The sequence below is a fragment of the Falco punctatus genome (genome assembly GCF_963210335.1).
Source record: "Falco punctatus genome assembly, chromosome: 4".
Taxonomy (NCBI): Eukaryota; Metazoa; Chordata; class Aves; order Falconiformes; family Falconidae; genus Falco; species Falco punctatus.
In genome coordinates this window covers 55,562,286-55,583,845 of record NC_137583.1, presented here as the reverse complement: position 1 = coordinate 55,583,845, position 21,560 = coordinate 55,562,286, and the positions used below count along the sequence as shown (strand labels likewise).

At 41.1% G+C, this 21,560-nt stretch overlaps 1 protein-coding gene across 3 annotated transcripts in view; it reads right to left on the bottom strand.

Annotated features, from left to right (window-relative positions):
- CRHR2 (corticotropin releasing hormone receptor 2) overlaps positions 1–21,560 on the bottom strand; it is a 181,796-nt gene that overhangs the window by 105,016 nt on the left and 55,220 nt on the right. The window contains exon 1 of one of the 3 annotated variants that reach the window (XM_080387710.1): positions 1–21,560. This exon is cut by the window's left edge and continues 14,038 nt beyond it. The exons of the other annotated variants lie outside the window; for them this stretch is intronic. The gene's annotated coding sequence lies outside the window, so the exon portion shown is untranslated. 3 annotated transcript variants of the gene reach the window in all.

Here is a 21,560-nt window from a genome sequence, read left to right as displayed (position 1 = left end):
AACTAATGAGAAAGGTGGTTGAGAAAAAGAGGATGTGGTGGCTAGAGATGGCACTGGATTTCAAGATGTGCCCGCTCATGTGATATTTGGTAAGGTTCAAATACCTTTTGACATGGAATTCAGATGAAACCTCCAGTACAACAGCAGAGGCTGCAAGAGGAAAGCAGCACACAGGAGAGACAAGGGCTTTCAGAAAATAAAAGCAACCCAGGTACACACGGAAAGATAACACACACGACAGGGAATGAATGAGTCTTGCTAAAACATCACGAGGATCTACAAAACCCGATTATCACAGTCAGCACTAGGTTGTTGGTTTTTTTTTTTTCCTACCACAGTAATGTCCACCAGGAACCTGAATGGTTGTTCAGATTTACAGGCGGGTTTTTTTGTTGGCTGTTTTTTTCATGTCAAACTCTTGTCCAGATCATAGATCCAGCATTTTATAAGAATCACTGCCTTTTAGAAAATTACAGTCTTACAGGATGATTCAGACAAACCCTGTCACACTAGCATGCCTTAAGAAGTCTGGACAAAACCACAACATACACTACTGTCAGCTTATGCTGTGTTTGGTTGCCAGAAAGCACCATGTCTTCCTCAAGCCTAAACATCTAGCAGGGGAGTGCAGAGAAGAAACAGACTGTCTGCAAGACAAAAAAAAAGACTGCAAGCATAAGACAGATGACCATTGCCAAAGTCATGCCTGCCAGCTTTCATAACTAAACCTGATGCAAGAGCATCAAAATTCCAGATGCTTCTTGGCAGATATAAAGCCCATTTTGCCGAGCCACAATTCCTCTAAAAATACAACTTCAAAAAGGGGAGAAGAATGGGCAAGTTCTCACAATTTCTGTGAAGTCAACTTGATTCTTCTTAATACAAATTCACCCCTAATCATACTACTTTGTAGGATAAGCAAAATATTCAGCAACACCAAAAGCCTGAATTTTGATTGGGGAGATGACTGCTGATGTGACAGGTTATATATAGCTTCTTTAGGCCATCACAGATTAGGTTTGTTGGAGATCAGAAAGAAAAGTCCCTGCAGACACAGGGAAATACAATTATAATTCTAAATCCTAAAGTCCTATTACAGCTAATAATAGCATTTCTGTTGATTGCCTCCCTCTCTCTAAACACACTCCTCTTCCAACTGAGGAGCAGAATAAGGTTTATAAACAACTGCCTGAAAACACTTGACAGGAGAAAAGCAACACTCAGCTCAGATCTTCTTTCTTAAATGGTCACAAAGAGGAAGAGGAAACTTCCATTAAAGAAATTACCTTAAAGAGCACTGGGCTTGAGCTCCAGTCTTGCCTCCCTGTCTATTAGTTTTCCTCATTCTATCTTTGAAACTAGTGCTGAAAGTTTTTTATTGAATAAGTAACATAGACCGAGCACAGCACTGCTATGGACACTGTATCCAAAGATGGTTTATCTGGTGAGAAGGCCGGCAGGCATTAGCTAACTTTGTAGATATGCTATGTGCTACATTGCTAATGTATCTACTTGTTAGAGCCTGAATCTGAAAGTCCACCAACTGCTTGAACCACCCAGGGCTCCCCTTCCTACACTTTATGTTACTGCTTCCATTGCTGTAAACACTGCTGTATTTGCATGCTTTCACAAAATGTAGCATGAAATGTGAAACATGTACCGATCCTTTCCTCCAGGACAGCATGTGTCAAAACCTAAAGTGAGTTCAGAAACATGAGAGAAATAATATTTCATCTAATGTATGCTAGTATTGGACAGATACCAGGAAATTTGGTTTGCAAGTGATATCAAAAAGGAAGTGAAAAAGTATGAGATTAATTTTCAGAGTGAACTGTGAAGGACCGTATTGTTCTGTAACGGTTGCTTTCATGCACACATCACCTTATGAATCAGAAAAGGCAGATCAAAGATAGCATCTGGCACTCTGAGAGCAAGATGGAACTGTCTGCAGTGCTCCTTGGTCTCTGTTTCAGTCCAGCTTCCTAAGACATCTCCCAGCCCACACAGAAGTGACCTTTTTCCTTGCAAGAAACCCCCCTGTGCACAAGGAGCCGAGTGATCACATACTGGCCAGGAAGACCATGAATAGCCAGCAGAAGCTCAGGCAGGTGGAAAAGAGGCTGTTCCCCTGACATAACCTTATTAATACAACACATTGCTCATTTGGAAAACCTGCTGTTATGTGGGAAGGTGCTTTCTTATCACCTGATAATTATTGTCTCTTTGGGGGTTTGAAATGGCATGGGAGGGAGAAAAGGGATTTTAAAATCTCTTCTAATTTTATAACACATAATGGGTGCTGTCAGCACATGCTGTGACAGTCTAAGAAAAGCATTTTACCAGCTTCATTTCTTGGCTAAGCTCTCTGATAAGTCTTCAGAGCCTGAGCTCATTGCAACTAGAAACGATCAGCAGGCCATCTCTGATCCATTCTGCGTGGTTTGGGGTTCACCGTAGCCTGGCAGATACAGTATGGCAACGCACCTTTTTAACTGTAACACTTCATAAAGCCCGACCATTAAAAGGATCAGGATTTCAAACCAGGTCAAGAGCCATCCTTATAACGGTGTAGTGCATTCAATCCCCTGAATGCAAACTACCTATGGGTGGAAGCCTGCCTCGGGGAAAGACTATGGCTACTCTGTGGAGAAGATGTCCTCATATTTCTCTCCCAGCACCAGTCAAGGTAATAACAAAAGGCATCTGGGCAGCCTTTTAGTACCAAAAGACAACAGACACTCCATGGCAAGGGAAGTTTTGGGAACTTGTAGTAAACAGGGGTATGAATTTGCATACAGTGAGAATGGAAATTGTGCTCCCAAACCTGTGATGGAAGATAAGACACTCTAAACAGGCACTGATATGGGTCCTTGCTCACCACTGGAATTAGCTCAATCACCCAGCAGAAAAGAACGTGTAATAGGTAACACTATGCAAACTTCCCAGAGTCAGTTGTGCGTCACCTGCAGGTACTGAAGTGTCTAGTGAAGGTTGGTAATACTCTGTGTCCAACACTGGTAACACCAAAGGCAAAGAACACTATTCCCTTTGATTAATTCACCACACAGTTCCATGACTACAAGGAACTAGATAGAAATTGAAAACAAACACATTTCCTAAGCTTCTATGAGCTAAGGTTATGAAGAAACAGTATAATAAGAAGAAACTGGAGGTAGGGTGCAGGGTCCAAGCCAGACAGTGAGAAGACTGCAAAAAGCATAATTAAAAGATACAGTCACAGATCACAACTAATGACAAACACAGTGGTTCCAGGACTGAGTTGCCGTTAGCCTCCATCAAACACACACATGGAGCAAACCTGCATTCCCAAAGAAGGATGATCACAGCAAGCACACCAAGGGAAGGATGGCTTTTGCATAGGTGCTCCTTACGCTCATGTAAAAGCCAGGCTTAACCCTTTCATAACAGAAATGTAGATTAGGGAGTTTCACAGCTGAACCCTCATTTCACCTGCCGTAAGTTAGAAAGGGAGATTTGCTGCATAACACTTCTCAAATGAAACACAAGTGAGGAAAAGACAACTTTACCATCACACAGTTAAAACATCCTGGAATAGTTCCCATTAAAGATTTTTTTAAAGGAAATCATTACCAAGAACTTTTTTCATCTCAACTGTCTGGCCTTAATTATATCATGTAAAATGAGATCATTCGATGCACTACCCTTTAACTCTTCTCCTCCTAGAATAGAATCTAAATCTATATAAATAGAAGACTCTTTTTGTAATTACATATGAAGTGTTTAGGGTAAAATGTCTTTTCCTTTCCTGTGCACACCGATTTATCTTTGGATCAATCAATAGAAGGTTAGCAGACTTTCTAATGAGAGTGCAATGTTAACCAAAATTTGTTCTCATTATTTTTGAAACATGAAAGAGATACAATATACATCATGTAACAGTTTCTTCTGGTCATCATCTGTGAAATTCAGTTAATCGTTATAATTAGCTGTTACATGATCGTACATCCATAATATGATAGGAAGAAACGTTTAGCTTCAGGGAATTACTCAGGATTTAGTTCAGTCTAAGAGAAGAATATAGCTCATTATCTCTGTTTAAATAGATTTACAGTGCAGTACACATATACCAATTACTTCAAGGGCCTCTGTTACCTTAGTATTGAAAATAATTTATGAAAACTATTCACAGAGTGCCTCAGACTGCAGAGAATGCTACTTGATTGTATGTGACCATGGTCAGTTTACAAATCCTCCTTCAAATCTTTCTACGTTCTCCCTTTTTACCACTTACTTACACTTACAGGATTCTTCTATCCTGAAATATACTGTCGTTCATGATCTGTCAAAATAAACGATCTCAGAACTTAAACACTGATTTACAGATAATACATTTGTAGAAGGACTGTGTGAGCCACACAGTACACTAACACATCCTTAACTGTTGCAGATTTCTAAACATTTCTTCATTCTCTAACCAGATGAAACATCTGGATCAACAGAAGTGAGCAGTTCATGCAGTTACATGTCAGTGGTAGTTCCTGCAGTGACATTCAGAGTGCCTTTAGGAGAATCCTACTTAGTTAAAGGGGAAATAAATGCTAACAAGCAAGGGCTTCACCACCTGCCCTTTACCAACACCTTGTGAAACAGCAGCATAAAGAGACAACCTCCCTTGTTATAACTGTGAGGGAAGTATCTTCAAAAATGCTGCTGAAATACTGAAGACTGAAGTTTCTCAAGATCTGTTGAATGGAGAGCAGTATGCGAAGGAAAGCTTGTCAAGGGACTGTACCATGACACCTCCAGTCATCTGATGGCACCAGACTATCTGAAAACTGAAAGCCTCATCTTTGGAGCTAAGTCAGAGAAGGCAGAAACATACATAAAGTTTTCACAGCACTGTGGAACTTTAAGGACCATGTTAGAAAGCACATGATATCAGAAACTCCATGAAAGTTTAAAAATATTTGTGGGGAATGAAGATAATTACTACAGATCAGTGAGCTTGTTTCAATGAAGGAGGATCAACTTTGAAATCTTTTGAAGACAGACAACCAAGACAGAATTTCAGGTAAAAAACCCAAGTCATTTTAGTCTTGTGTCTCTATTTTGGGAAAGGATATGTTTTGCAGGCAGAGACAATTTCTCCATATGACATCACAAAGCTGTTAAGAGATAAAAATGTCTTTGAGTCAGCACACCAAACCCCGATTGTTTTCTGAGACTGAAAACCAGTTAGGGTATTGTGCTATGGACCACGTGTTGATTTAAAAACATTTACACATGGTTTAAAACACAGTCAGAGATCACTACTGAAACAGCTATTTGAGAATCATGACTGTAGGGAACATTTACAGAGAAGGGACGGGAACATAACCAAGGCGAACCGGGCAGTGGGATGGCAGTAGGGTACCCAAGCACTGACATCTCTGCCTCTTAGTCTTGGCTGGAGTAGGGCAGCAGAAACTGATGGTTCTGCTCTTACACCTTTGATGTCATTAGTACTAAACTGAGCTACACTAGGCACATCTGTAACAGTCAACAACTTAAATCACACCTCTGACAGCAGAGTAGACTTCTCCCTTTGCACAAGGGAAAATTTCTTCACCAAAGAAATAACTGATCTCCTTCCATATTCAAAGTTGGATGTACCACTAAAAATTAAGTCAACTTGGGTAGACTGTACAGAAATTTCAATCTGCAAAATCCATTCAAATACTCCAGTTTAGCTTTCTGGAAGCCTTTCCCTGGGACACCAGCCTGTGCTCTGTAGCATTCGGTCCCCATAACCATATTTCCAAGCTCTAGGAATTTTGATAAAATGTATCAGAATTAATTTTGCTGTATTTATTTTATATCCTCCTGTGGCGGGTTGACCTTAGTTGGCTGCCAGGTGTCCATCAGACCTCTTGCTCTGCCTCTCCTCATCAGGACATGAGGATAAAATAAGATGAAAAGCTTCTGGGTTGAAATGAAGACAGTTTAATTAAAAAAAGAGCTGAAACTGGCTCTGTCCAACATGGGGGCAGCCCCTGGCCTCTTCTCACATAAGCCACTTCTGCAGCCACTCTGCTATCAAAATCTTGCCATGTAAACCCAGTACACCTCCTCTCTTTCCACTCTCTCACTGTCTGGCATTCTAGAGCCTCCTAGTACTTGCCTGGGGCAGCACTTATTTTCCAGAGTTTGTTTAGAGCCTACCAACAAAAAAACCAAAAACAAAGATCTGGTCTTTAGGCATCACAACAATGCAAGCAAAAGGAAGATAACTATTACTATCAGTAATCATCAATGATCTGGTCCATACACGAAGAGGCAAACAAGAAACTACTGCTACAAGCACCACCATGACAACAAACCACAATATCACAACAAACAAACAAAATCTCTTGCCTGACCTTGCAAAAAAAAATGAAATAAATTCTTCTAAAACTGCAAAGTATAATTTACATTTGCATACATTTGTGAGATTCATTCAAGCATTCAGGACATTGCTAATACCGGAGTTGAAACATAATTATTAAAAAACATTTTGGGGGATATATTAGCACTTCCAAAAGAACATAGAAATTTATGGAGATAATTTTTCCTTTCAATGATATGACTCTTATTTAACTCTTTTATGCAAAGTTTCTCTTGCAAAGCTTCCTGCCAGGCCCTTGTAGTCAAAGGCAGGTTGATGTGAACTGTTATTACATAGCATTACTCCTTCATTACAAAATTATACGTTTTATGTACAGCAAAATTGCATAATCTGTGTAATTAGCTCATCTCACTTACTGCTGGCAATGCAAATATCTGTGAAGGTTGAACAGAGGGGAAAGTTGACATCCATTCATAAGGATCCCAACTGTAAACCAGACTAGCTATACTGTCTGCCTTGTCCCAGGGCACAGAAGGCTGAGATGACCATTACCTAGAGGCACCCAAGACACTGATTTATAGTAAATACCTGCTGTAAAATGCAGCAGACCAGAAGCCAACCTGTAAACAGATCAGTGCCTGTGAGCTGGGGCATGGGATGAACAGTTAGAGACAGCTTAACACTGAGAATAGAGAAGTTGAGGATGCTATGTCAGACCCACTGACGCATTAAAGCCCCACAATGCACAGTAAAAAACCTAATCCTTCCCCATTCCTAGATTTCCTTACTTTTCTCTTCTTTTCCCCCTTGTCCTGACAATAGCTTTGTTTCTTGTTCTTACTCAGTATGATTCTTCACTTTCTTTAACCTAGATTTAAGCTGCTTGTTTCACTACCACTTCATTTCAGATGCTTGTGGGCTGCCCAGACCCTAGTGACCCTCTCACACACCTTCACTACTCACAGACAAGTTGCAACTGCATTCAAGGGGCTGATATCAAACAGGAATTAAGCCTTCAGAGGATCAACACACAGCTACTTTAGATTTAGCATGAAAAGGCACTGCAGAGCCTTATCAAAGGCTTTCCCCCCCACCCCCCCCAACACATGGTCTTTCTCACTTTGTAGCCCGAGTGTATGAATTCCTCTTCATTTGTGCTACAATGTTGCATGATGTATTTGAAGTGTATTCCCCCCACCAAAAAACCCCAAAAAATAAATTTTGAAAAACTTAAAATCAGCTTATGGAAAATGAAGACAATCTCCACTGATAAAGCAGGACAGGATAGTTAATTTATCTTCACTGGATCGAGGAATGAGGCAAAATCAACTGGATGCAATATGTGAGAATAGGTTATGTATTGTACTGGCAAATGTAGCCTAGGAAACATCTCTGCATTGCAGAGAAGAGTACTAAATAGCTGAATAAATGTGATTTTGACAACTAAGCATTTCTTTTGGCACACAGAAAAATTGCAGGTGCTACAGACCAGCAGACCTGCACCAAGACAATAAGGAATGAAAATAAAGAGATACTGATGAGCTGTGAAAACATATGGTTAAACACAGAAATACATTGGTAACTGTAGTGATTAATTACACAGATTAAATATCCAAGCTCATGGATTTTTTGCAAGTCTGAAGATGTTAATTACAATAAGTTCAGTTTTCCCAGAACACACAAAGGGATGTTTTCCATTCAGTTCATATCTTCTTGTTGAAAATAGAAGATTTTTATTGCTGAGAGTCCTGGAGACAACGGTATTAAGACATTGAAATCCAGCTGCCTGCTTAGCACTTTGTACATCTGAAAGTCTTCATATGAAAACTCTTATAAAGGACTGCAAAACACAGATTCTGTCCTCAAAATTGTTCTGCTCAGCCCCAAAGAAATCAATGATACTGAGGAATAGAGGCGACATATTACCAGGGAACTCCTTGCATTCTAAACCAAAGAAACAGGAGAGAAGTTACAGAGTTGGAAGGCTTCAGAGTTCCTGATTTATTTGAGTTACTTTACAAAGGGCAAGGCTGAAGGACAGGAGACTGAAGCAGCTTGCCTGAGGTCAATTGCAGGGTATGAAATAGGCATTTACTGTCTGTTCTGACAGTTACAAGCTGCATTCAGCATGACACTACACTAGTCCTACCCCTTTCAAACTGGTACAACCACAAACACTGTCTCTTGACTGCAGAAGGGTACCAGAACAACCCCACAGTTAGTGATGTCCCAAACGGACCAATGCAAACTGTGGTCAGGTAAGTCTTTGCACTCATGTTGAAACCTGCTCTTTTAAGGAAGCATAGTCAGAACCAAAGTGGTTCTGTATTGTGAGGTTGTGGTCCTGTCACATGCCTGCCCACCAACTCAGGGGACAAGAAAGCCACAGGAGGGAAAAGAGCAAGAAATGATCAGGAAGGGAACTAGTCTATGAACATCTTCTCCCACAGAAGCATGGAAAGAGGGAAAGTACTTAGGCTAAATACTAAAAATCAAGCTGCACGTAACTTTTTCATTTACAAGACAGATACGTTGGCTCTGACATTTTCTTCTGTTGAGTTTTAATTTGCTCAGAGACTCTGGTGGCACTGCTGTTGGTAATTGCGTCTGTTACTCTAAGCTGCCTGCCTTGGATGCAGTACAGCATGTATCACCTGTTCTTTATACTTGGTATTTAACCAATTCCCTTCTCTCACCTGCTGTTCTTTGAGATCAGATCTCAAGAGTTTTGTTTGTTGTCTCACAGCTGGCAGCCAGCATGCACAGCACTCCAGTTCCTTACAAATGCTTTCTGCATGTCTCCTAACATTTGCCCCATCTACCCGTCAAGGTTCATGTAGGGCATTCTTTGACAGCACTAATATGTAGCCATTCCTCACCCGTGTTCTGTCATGCCATCTTCCCATCTAACCTCACAACACTTTGTCCTTAATTATCTAGAAGCTGGTGGCTGCTTCTCACCTCTGCACACCTGCCATGTTACACTGCCAGCGCTTACTCCTGCATAATGGCATTTCTACATTTTAAATCGCTTAACTAAAGTCTTCCGCAGGAACTCTCACCTCACTCATTCCTACAGCAACTCTTAACTCAAGTTCTTCTCCAGACACAAGGTCTCTGACCCTGTGCTCACTGTCACCTCAACCAGTAACCTCTCTTTCCATAGTCAAGGTACTTGGTTGACACTCTGCTCTTCCTCTATCCTTTTTTCTCCCTTATACTTCCATTCTTCCTGCAACATTTTGTAATTGCAGAGGAGAAATAAATTAGCAGTGGAAGCCAGTCACTCCCAGTGAGATGAAAAAAATCTTTTAACTCTGAGCACTGTTACGTGTATTTCGCAAAAGTGTCATTCAGATGTGGCAGGGCTCCTCATCAGACATTTACCTCATTACTTGGATGAAGCTCCAGGCTCGTTGGAGGGACATCCAAACCAAGTCACTGGTGCTCTCTTCTGACAGTTGAACAGAAGGTTTATTCCTCTTACCCCAAGGTAAGAGGAGAATGTGGATGCCAAAGTCAGAGTTCAAGTTTCCAGCAAGCAGTATGCAAGACCCAGATATTTGAACCTTCCAGCACTCAAACTGCTTAACTTCATCTCAAGAAAGCTATTTTTATCTGGTTCTTCTACCTTGAGCTCATAGCTTTTTTGAATGAGCCATCAATGAGTCATCCACGTTTCAGGATTAAATCAAAGCAATTAGCCCTGCCTTTTCCAGCTGATTTTCATTAAGGTAACATGGCAACTAGACAAAGGTCAGTGCCCTGTGAGTTTCACTCGATTCCCCTAAAGACAAGTGAAGGATGAGCTAAAACAAGTAAAATGGTGCACAAAAATTACACATGAATAAGTATATGAAATCAAAACGAGACCAAGACTACTCTCACTCTGTTGCACATCATGTAATACAAAATCTTCATATTCTCCTTATAGCTCAAGTGTACTAGAAATGAAAAAACACCACCACTAAATGTGATGTCACAGGCGTCCATGAAGAACAAAAGCCTGATGATAGAGACCACTGAAGGATTCATTTGAAATCTGCGTGGCTATTCATGGTACTTTCTGTGCCTAGTCAGGTTACTGTGGGGAATGGGAAAATGGGACTGGGGTTTTGATACAGAGCCTAGAAGAGGTAACACACTGAAGGCAAACAGGAGGCTTACAGTTACCTAACCAGTTGAAAAAGTGATGAAAAAATAACAACACAGATTCTCTCAAGGCCCTGTAACTGGAACAAGCATGGTGAGGTGTTCCACCTCTCCTTGTCCATGTGCTGATGTAATCATAGTAATGCAGTCATCGATCCACAGCTGAGATCTAACAGAGAATCAGTAAAATAGGGATCTCTAGGAAATGCTTTACACCCATTTGCTGAAAAATCCAACTATTATTTATCATACTTCTAGTTACAGGAGAGCATTTTACATACTCCCAAGACATTATAAACTGAAACACACTACTATGATGCCTGTGCTCTTCCAACACACTTGTGCCTCTCGTTCAGCTCAGAGACCCTTTTATTTCCCTCAGCATCCACTGAAGGAATAAAACAAAGTGCTTGTGTGTGAATAAAACTGCTATTATTGTTGCCGGAATTTATTTTACAGGAGAAATGTGCAGTGAATATAAGAGAAATGAAGGGGTTAAGAACAGGTTAGGATGAAAAACACAAGGCCAGGCTGAGAATGGGTTTGTCGGTGGATAAGGATGACTTAACTACAAGATAAGACCTCTGTGGTGATCTTTTATCTCTCCCCTGAGAAAGAATAAGAACAGAAGCAGAACTCAGTACTCATACTACTACAGCCTCCCTCCCTGGGACTGGGAAATGCAATGCACCATCATAGCTGCATCCCTGTCCTTTTTGGGACTTAGGCTTTGAAACAGAAAGCAGATCCAAATAGAACTTTGTCCTCTCATTTCTCAAACAAAACAAACCAAAAGCCATCTTATCTTAGTGCTATAAAGATTTGTTAGTCAGCTTTGGCACAGTGCTGCCAGCCGACAGGTGGAAATGTCCATTTTTAGAGACGCCTAACAAAAGGGAGACATTTGTTAAATATTGGCACAGTAATGGGACAAGTGAGTGAGTTTATACATGAGGTTTATGGGAAGTGGGAAATTCAGAAGATCAGATTAGATGGCTAAAATGAACCAAAAATGCATTTATGGGATCCTGGGTTTCTTTAGTACAAAGTATTGGCAAGGAAGAATGAAAGAAGTTCACTCTACAGAGGTCTTGTGAGCTGGTGGCACCGGTAGCTGGCTCAACACAGCCCCACACCACTCAGAGGACAAGTATACAACTGTGCAAATCCCTGCAGCTTCCCACCCAAGATGTCACTATCCACATCCTGAGGCAAGGAGCTCTCAGAACATAAGCCCTTGAAGAAAAGGCCTTCTTACATCAGGGGTCTCTCTCCACCCCCCCACCCCCCCCCCCCACCCCCCCCCCAGCTCCTGGGACAGAAGAAACTCTTACCCAGCATCCTACCCAGCAGCAACCTGCCAGGTGCTTTCTCTATGAAAGCCTAACACTCTCTCTGAAATGCCCCCTGCTTCGCATCAGCCCATCATTCCCTGCCTTTTACTCTATTGTCCTGAAAATAATAGGGTGTCCCCAGTTTATGATACCTAGAAAACCATTTCCAGCAACCAAACATCTACTGTTTGCACTGGTTTCCAAGCAGAGCTCAGAGGATTCAGTTGGTCAAGTGTATTAAGATCAGCACAGAAACTAAGATTCTTGAAAATACCCTCTGCTTCCGAAGTCTGCATTAGCTACTCTAGTTGAAAAACAGCAATCTCTGTAGCAAACAAACAAACAAACGTGGCAAGCCTGGAGATTCTGCAAGTAGTAATGACTACTCAACATGTACTTTGAAATACACAAATGCTGATGTTTCAGGGATTACTGGCATAATTCAGCAATAATTAAGCTAAAATTCTTAGCATAAAAGAATCACTAGGAATTCACATCTAAGTTTAGTTAAAAAGGTGAAGATGCACTAGCAAAGTAATTTCCTAACTTCCTTCTCTGTCTCATTTCAATAACACATTTTCTGTTTTCCAAACCTCCATTGGCTCCCTGGCTGACTCAAGATGGTAAGGAACTGCATTAATTCTTGTGTCACTGTATGGTCGGTGCTTTCCAACCCCCAGGGGTTTTGGATAATTCAACTGCATTGGGAAGGTGTCTTTCTTCTTCTGTTTTCCTAGGGAAAACTCTTCATGAGGTCTGGAGGGTTTTTTTCTGTTGTTTTTGTTTTTAAAAACTGAGTTTCTGTTCCTATCATTTGCTTCAATGTATTGCTTCTCACTGCACAAGTCTCATACAGAGCAGCATCTGGCCCTCTGTTATTCCTAGAATTGCAAAGAAGCCAGCATAAAGCAATCTGAGTTTTACTGATTTTATGAATTTGTCTGTCCCAAGACCTACCAATTACAGACACTATGAATAACATCTGAGGGGAATGAAACTGCACTGAAAAAGGAAAATTTCTACTAAAAATCTATTCCACTCCAATTTCCATGGGAAACCATATTTTTCATTGGCTTCTCAAGCTAATAAGAATGGCTATTCTAATCAGGATGTTAAGTTATAAGCAATATTGGGGTCCAAAACTGAGTAACAGATTCCCTTTCACTGGATGGCAGACCATGAGCAAAGACTTGTGTGACTTTCGGAGCCTGAGAACTTTACTTGGACGAGAACACATCATTGTTTTTCCAAGCCATAGAAATTGCAAAGATTCATCATTACATGAACTGCAAAGATGGTTCCATGTCACTGAAGAACAGAGAGGAAAATACAAAGAATCTAAATCCAGTCAACAGATTCACTGACCTGCAGAACACCCTTCCCATGAGCAACACGCAAGTTCAGCAGTCACTGCTGAGAAGGGTATCATCCCACTGTTAATATACCTATTTGTTAGTTTCGTTAAATGGGAGCACCTTGAGCATCTGCCAAGTACCTGAGGGTCAACAGGGAGAATCTAATAGGGGACAGCACTGAGGCAGGAGAGATGAGGTCGATGCAATAGGAAGCAGTACAGCAATGATCATGGTGTGTACAGCAAGGAGGAATCCCTGCATCATTCGAATGCAGTTTCTTGTTGACTGCTTAAGCTTCTTTGATAGACTCGCTTCACACCTGAATGGCTACATTACGTTTTGCATAGCTCCACGTCTTCTAACTTAACACATACCTGCCTGGGAACAAAGCTTAGCACTTCACTTTCTTTAGCCTTCCAGAGCAGCGCTGGTGAAACCACCAACAACCACCTACCTTCAGCCAGTGACCTGCTCTCATCAAATGCTCCACAAAGGCAGTGACAGCAGGGTTCCTTCCAGAACATCCTCCACCTCCTCTTCCTCTATGTCCTTGTCCCCAGTTCATTTCACTGAGTCTCTTTTACCACCCAGCAGGATGGGGAAGCTGCAGAGGCAGCACTGTCGGTACTTAGAGCAGGACAAAGGCCAGGACCACTACTGACATCAGTTTTCCTTTACCCCATCCATTATTTCCATACCCAAGCGACCCAGTGCAGATGCTTGTGGACACTTTACCTGCACTTTAAGTGACACCCTGTGGCTGAGAGGAGGAATTACGGGTGACCCTTCCTTCAGTGACACTCTCCCTAAGGTTTTCTGACAATAAACACAGAGGCTGAAAGCCAGTGAGTCGCTGGCAGTCTCAGGTGTTCAGCGACTGGAGAGAACAGCCTGCTTCCACCTTCCTTGACCTCGTCCTCCCACAGCTTGGCTGGATGGAAAATGGGCCATAAGGCAGAACAAAACAAGAAATTCCACATCCACAAGAGTGTCCACACTAGGTGTAGCTGGGTGGGATTTCCTCTCATTTTGACATTGTGAGATGAGGATTTCCTGCTTTGTCTCCCTTCGTAATGTATGTAATTCTTTTCCGTTCCCATATGTTCCTGAGCTATTCACTCTTCCACTCCTCCCCTGGCCCCTGAAGCACATGATTTTGCAAGCATCGTCTAATTCCTAACTTGTGAGAAGAAACTGAACCTCAATCCATCTGTTTGCCAGCTGGTAGTTGCTGTCAGCTTAGACAACAGCTCGCTATCTCATGCAAGTTGGAGAGGTGGATGGGGCAGCTTCCTTAGAGAGAGGGTCACAGAAGCTTCCAAGAATAATGTGGGCAATGCTGTGTTTGCTGACCCTCCTGAAAGCAACAAGGTTAAGAGCACTTTCAGAGACTCGTCACTGCTCTCCCTCTGTGACAAGCCACTTTCTCCAGCAATCCTGGGGATTTACCTGAAGGGTAAAGCAAAAGATTGGGCCTCTTGCTGCTGCTGTCAGCTCTGATTGACTCCGGCAGAGGATCAGATGGGCTTGGTGCAGAAAGGCAGCAGCTATTCCTGGCTCTGGGAAATGTGTAAACTCTGCTTCAAAAGTCAAGCCTAAACTTAAGAGACTCCCAATCAGATAAAATAAGATCATAGCAAAGCCACTTCATAACTTACTAGTGGAGAACAAAAATACTAATCAGTGTTTAACTGCTGGAGAAAAGGTCCCTGAACATGACTGAAGTAACATTAACAATCTTCTTATTTTACTACATGCAATTAACTTGTATTCTGTGCTCAATGAAGAAATCACATGTTTCACAGGATAATAGTAGCAGGAGCAAGAAAAGACACGTTCTTTTCATTCCTCATTTTAAATATTGTTTTCATCAATCTTCTTCCAAATGCAAAATCAGAGCCATCTCTTACTCCAAATTATGCTTCACAATGGAAAGAAAAAAAGAAGGAAAACTTGAGGGGGAAAAAAGTAAAGCTTCTCCCATCTGCGCACGCACTCAAATCAAGTGCCTCCCACTGCTGTATTTGTGGAAGAAGTCAGCCTAAACCAACGACAGGGAATGAATAAAGATGGTTGAAATCTTAATCTGGATACAGTGCTATTGGAGCCAGGCTGACCTAATCAACTGCAGATTTGGTCTCCTCAGAGAGAAGCTTTACAAGCTTAAAAATTATTTTTTATTTCCTCCCCCAGAATTCCAGTTCTGGCCTTCTTCCTCTGCCATGTTTGTTTAGTTCCTTATCTCTCTCCTTTCTTTAACTTCCATGTATTCCTGACTCCTTAGCTGAAAATACAATGTTGGTCACCCCAGGATAGCTAAAACATGAATTCTGTGAGATTGCAAACTTTTTTTTTTTTTTGTTACAGCCTTTTCCTAGCGAGTTCATACTTAAAGTTGGCTACAAAACATTTCTTCTTACCCCAGATTTCCTTCTGTCATTAAACAGTGCAGCAAGAGGTATGAGGTGGGAGTAGTTTTAGGGCTTCACAGTACTTTTCTGAGTCTGAAAATGCTCATGCATTGCCTACCGAAAACAGAAGGTTGTATATTTGATCTTGGAAACTCTTATTTCAGAAATGTCTTTTAAATATCTAGAGACCTTCAATCTAAATGGCAGCACATCAGCACTGCTTAGCACCTGCTGCCTTTCAGGCTGGGATACTTTCTCTCACCTTGTCCTTTTCCCCAGCCCACACCACAGCTGCATCTCCTCCCTGCATCCAGCTGTGCCTCCACTCATGCTTACAAGGCTGTGTTGATGGGTATTTTATTTCTGTCGCTCCAATAAAGACGAAAGGCCACAGGGCATAAAGGATCTCTGTCTCTTACAAAGGGATTTAGCTTTCAAAAATGCACCCTTTAGAATAACCAGAATAACTGACAAAGTAAATCATGTGAATGTGATCAACAAGTGCTCAAGACACTAAAATACACAAGCAAAAATGTTAATTGATCCTCTAGGCTAGCCACTTACACAAGTGCATATTCTCATAATTATCAGGACAGGTCTTACCCATATAGTATGAACACGACTCTGTGGCCAATGATTTCCAAGCAAGGCTCATGTTTTATATGCAAGCTGAATTCACCACTCCAGAAGAACTTTGAACAATAACTAATCAGAAAGAAAAGCAGCAGAGGTTAGATCTTGATGAAAGAATGGCTGTTTAACCTATGAAAATTAGCTTTTAAAAAAAAATAAATCATCTCTTTAACCCCTTTCAAAAAAAGGGGGATGCAAAACAGAAGAGCAATTAATTCACTTCTTCACCCTTCCTTCAGCACACAAAAGATTATTTGCCTCTGCTCAAGATGAGACCACAAAGAACTGCAGGAATTTTTCTTTCACTGCCGAGTAAGACATGTCAATAGGTACAAGTGTGATACTTGTGCCAATGGCTCTTTCTTCCATGTCCATCCGTGTGAACAACAGACCAGCTGCTAAGTCACCAACCCTTTCCAAATCATTCTCAACAAGGCAGCTGCTTATAGGGGCCATCAAGGAACAGACGGTGTTCACACCCTCAGAACAAGGAGTAGGCAAGGAGGGACCAAATCCCCACCAGTGTAAGACTAGCAGTACCTATCTGCCCATTTTCAGCAGCATACTCCCTGGAGAAGACAAAGGTGCTTTTTGCAGTTCTCAAAACAGTCATATGAAGTGCCTATCTTAGTCAAAGAACTTCCCTGTACTGAGAGAGAAAGAGAGGGGGGTTTGCAGAGAGAGACTTGGAGCTATAGAGACCTTTTATTCCTGTCAATCACAAAAGCAGTTTGAGCTCAGTCCCCAGGGGTGGGTCCAGCTCAGCTCAACAGACACCCAGGGATGAATTCAGGGGCTTAAACACAGGCATCAGATCATTCACCTTAGAGTATCTGCAACAGCTACGTAGCCTTGAGGATAAACCACAAACCTACACAAGACCTGGGTCCTCTGCAACAGGAACTAGACACCAGACAAAATACCCCTGGACATACCAAATGGCACTAACATATCTGCATGGTCTACTGAACTGATCTACACGTTTAGGCTGAGCTGAGTAACTCTCTAGGCTTCATCCCCTGTATCAATTAGAGCTCCATTAACTTGTATTACAGCTTAGATACTTAAATTAGCTGTTGATACCTACTTGGAAATACCTAGATTTGTGTGTCTTAATCTGAAAGACGGAAGCCTTTAAATGCTTCCACCTCCTGCCTGCAACCAGCACAAACCAAGCAGAGCAGCGACCGATGGACAGGTCTCACCATGGAATACCCCTCTGCTGCACCAGCTGTGTAGACAAACTCAAATCAGACAGCTAAGGCTCCAAGAGTCAACACTTACTGTCCATCAGATGAACATATAATTCTGGATATCCCCATTGCACAGCGCAGTTTGTAGGCAAAGGAAAGAGCTAAAGTAGATATACTTTAGCCTGTAACATGCTGTAAGCATTCACATGTACAACCATTTTTTTACAAGCAGGAAAATAAGTCTCATTACTTCCCATTTGCTGAATTAGTCAAGCTTCAGGAAATCCTAATAAGTGACTTACTCTGTTTTTTAAACAAGGATAAAAGCTTCACACTGTCAAAGCATAAACACATCTAGAGGGCAGCAATATTGTCATTTTTAGCTAAATATAGAACCTGAGCAGAGACAAGTGCACAGCCACACACTGCACCAACACATACATTCCGCTCCCACCCCCACGCCACCACCCCACACACCCCCACCACTTAAGAATAATACATATAGCTTTGCTGCAAAATTGCAAAGCTATAAGTGTATGGCATCATTTTGAGATCCTTGGTCAAAAAACATTTTGCTTATATTCACAAACCATACGGCAAGGTAACCAGATCTTAATTTGTCAGTGTGACTTTATTTCCCAAATAAAAAGGGAGGGAAAAAAATCACCAAAATAACCAAGTGTTACAGATGAAAAATACTCACAGACTGACAAACTTCGTTTTACAAATCCAGCTGAAACTTATCTGAGTCACTCAGCAGTTCCCAAGAGACACACAGGAACACACGCACAAAATCACCATGGGAATTTTTTGCAGCTAGAATGGAAATATTTTATGCAAACAGTTTATTCTATAGCAGCAAACAGGAGGGGGAATTTTTATGTAGTAGTTCCTGAGTTTTTTGACTCAAATACTCTTTCATTAAATTTTGCTGGCATATTGCAGGGTTTGATAGCATTCCCCATCTGAGCACTCAGGGATTCTGAGTTAGAACGAACATCAAAAAATGATCGTTGACAAGATGGATACCAAGCCAGGCAGTTCCATCCAAAGCATTTGATGAGCTGATCTGTGGAGCAATCTATATATCGCATTTTGTCTTGAATTCCATACACTACATGCACAGAGACTATAATAAGGCGCAGAAATAGCCCCATGACTACCAGAACTTGGGCAGTCTGGTTTGCCACGGATCAGTGTCTTGACTGAGTCTGGTTTAAGTTTTTCATACAGTTCGGGCACTTCCCAACCTGGATTTTCTAGTATCTGCAATGTAAAAGTTTTCGTTTCTGGGAAATGCTACTGGGTTCGTTCCCTCCAGCTGATGAATTACTTTTATGAAACTGGTAGGAACTTGGAATCTTTGAGAGCTTCATTTCTAAAAACAAAACACAAAAAAAAACCCAACTGAAATTGATGCAAAATTTCTATACACATTAGAATGGGAAATATAGCCGCAGCCATACAAAACCAAACTAAAGATATGCTATAGTTCCTAAAACATGGCAGCTTGCAAACACAGGAAGCATGACAGTATAATAAATAGCTGAGTTACGACCTAGAACTGGATAAGCCCTTATGGAAGAAGGACATTGCACAGTACTTTTTCTAAACTTGCCTGTTTTCACTCTCGAAACCAATTCAGTACAATGTTACACGCCATCATTTCTCACTTTGCCTCATCAAAATGCAAAACAAAACAGGACAAAACTACACGACATGTCCTAGGCAGAAATCTTACGTTGATCTAAGTCATCTCCTGATCAAAACTTCACTTTGCAGCTGTATTATTCACTTCTGAAATTTGCAAGATCTATTTCCCATTTTTTATCAGTTGTCTGTACTTATTTTATTATCTGCATGAGGTATACAGCCTAGGTTTTAAGCACATTGAGTCTTATTACAAATGGTCCTCCGGTCAGCCCACAAATGAACTTGGTGAAATGCAAGTAAAAGTAGTCAGACCGCAACAGTATTTGGCCTTCCCCAACTTTGAACATGTTCTGTGTGTACTAATTTCCACAACTTTCAAATCACAAAAGAGATCGCACCTCGGTATTTACATCTTACCCTGCTGTCCTACCGTTTTCCCAAGCCTTGATCACCAACTACTATCTCCCAAGAAGCTACTGATTTTACAAGTTGACTCAAATCTTGGTATATTCTTTCCAGTCCTTTTCTGCACCACAACTTGGAAGAGCTACACACATGGAGGCATATAAGATCAACTGAAAGCCACCTACAGTGGCTTCAGTGTACTTTGGTTCTCTATTGCAAGCTACATATGCTACCACATCTGGGTACCAGTATGCACTACCAATCAGTCCTGCAGACATATGTTTTCTTAATGTGTCTACTCACACTTTACGTTGAAAGGAGAAAAATGTTCATTTCCCTAGACTATGACAAAATAATGCTTCAGCATTCCAGTAATCTATTTTCATCAGTCTTTAGTTAGCATGCCATTGTTTTAAGAGCAATGAATGTAAGAAAATTTATTAGCACTGTAATACAAGCAGTAGCCACCATTGAGAAGGAGAGAAGCAGGGAAGAACTTTAAATCAGGTCATTGATGAACTACTGAAAGCACAAACAGAGTTTATAAAAATAAAATGGGGCATTCAAGGTTTTATTTCTTCTATATACAGGAAACACATTTAAATTCTCTCAAATGTGTTTACGATATAAATATGGAATCATTCATAATGCATTTCTTTCTTTCTTTTTATTTCTTTCCTTCCCTCTATCCTTTTAGAGAAACAAAAATGAGGCAATGGAAATACTGACATCCCTCACCGAAAAAAGGAAACAGGGGAAAAAGAAGCCATACTGCTTTGAGGTATCTTTTCCATGGCTGTTCCTTAAGGGTCCATTCTGATACACTTGCTCTTGTCTGAGCTGTCCTTAATTCCCAGAAATTTTCTTCTAACCTCAAATGAGACTGTAAAGGTAGTGGACTACCTGCAATAATCAAAGACAGCACAACCCAGCCCTCTGCATGTTCCTGCCTATTTCATTGCAGAGAGCACAGGTCAGAGAATATAGGGTTTGAGGATGATCTTGCAGTTGTCTGAGGTAATCTCCTTACTCTGCTCAAAGTCAAGGATGACAGAAGCTGGTCCCTAAGAACAAATCTGGAAGAGGGCTTTGTTTTGCATAGCAAACCCACAGAACTTTTGTCTAGTTATCTGACCCTTGACACCTAGAGCTGGGGAAAGAATAAACTCCCTTTCAACAAGTTAAAAAATAAGGCCTAAGATGACAGGGTCATTCTTTTACAGGACTTACTGAGAATGCTAGTCCCACAAAATTAGCACTACCTGAAAATTAGATTACTAACACCTGAGCAACAATTCAGAGTGAAACGCGGAATTAAATGTCACCATGGTCAAAAGCACACTGAGCAGTCTGAAAAAAATGAGTGACAAACAAGTGGGTACACATATTTGGAACTAATATGTTAAAACTTCTTAACGAAAGGTCCGAACAATATTAACAGATAAGGAAAAGGAAATGAGTGCCTGGGTCCGACAGCCTGAGTAATAAATTTTTAGTGAGTCATCATGATTGTTTACTTCTAAGACTAAAGCATCAGTTTCAAGAGATTTCTAAGGAGCCCCCATGCTCCCTCGTTTTGAATATTATTTGCCTCATAATATCCTCTACTGTTTCCCTTGCAGTAATGATGCAGCCACTCCAGCCTCATAAGCCAACCGCTGAAGTTACTAAACAGATTCCAGACCACAGCCTTCTGTTTGCTAGATACAACTTCCAACCCAGTTTGTCCCCCTGTTCACACAGACAGCTTCTGAAAGGGAGTGTCCTTTCAAAATACAGTTCTTAGGCATTAAGACTAAATACTTCACAAGCCAAAGGTTCTTTAATTCTCCTGGCTGAAGCACTGCTACAAATATATTCAGCTATACATATCTACACATGAACAAACACACAAAGCATGGTATACCAGCCTTAGATGGCAGAGGAAATTTTTGCCCTGATCTACCTAATACACTTAAGTAAAGAGGAATTGGTGTCCAAAAGTCTGTGCTTTTGAGAAATCTGCATCATTCCAGACAGGAATTTTGAATACAGGCTGGAATGTGGAGGAAATGTTGATTCCCAGGGAAACACTTTTT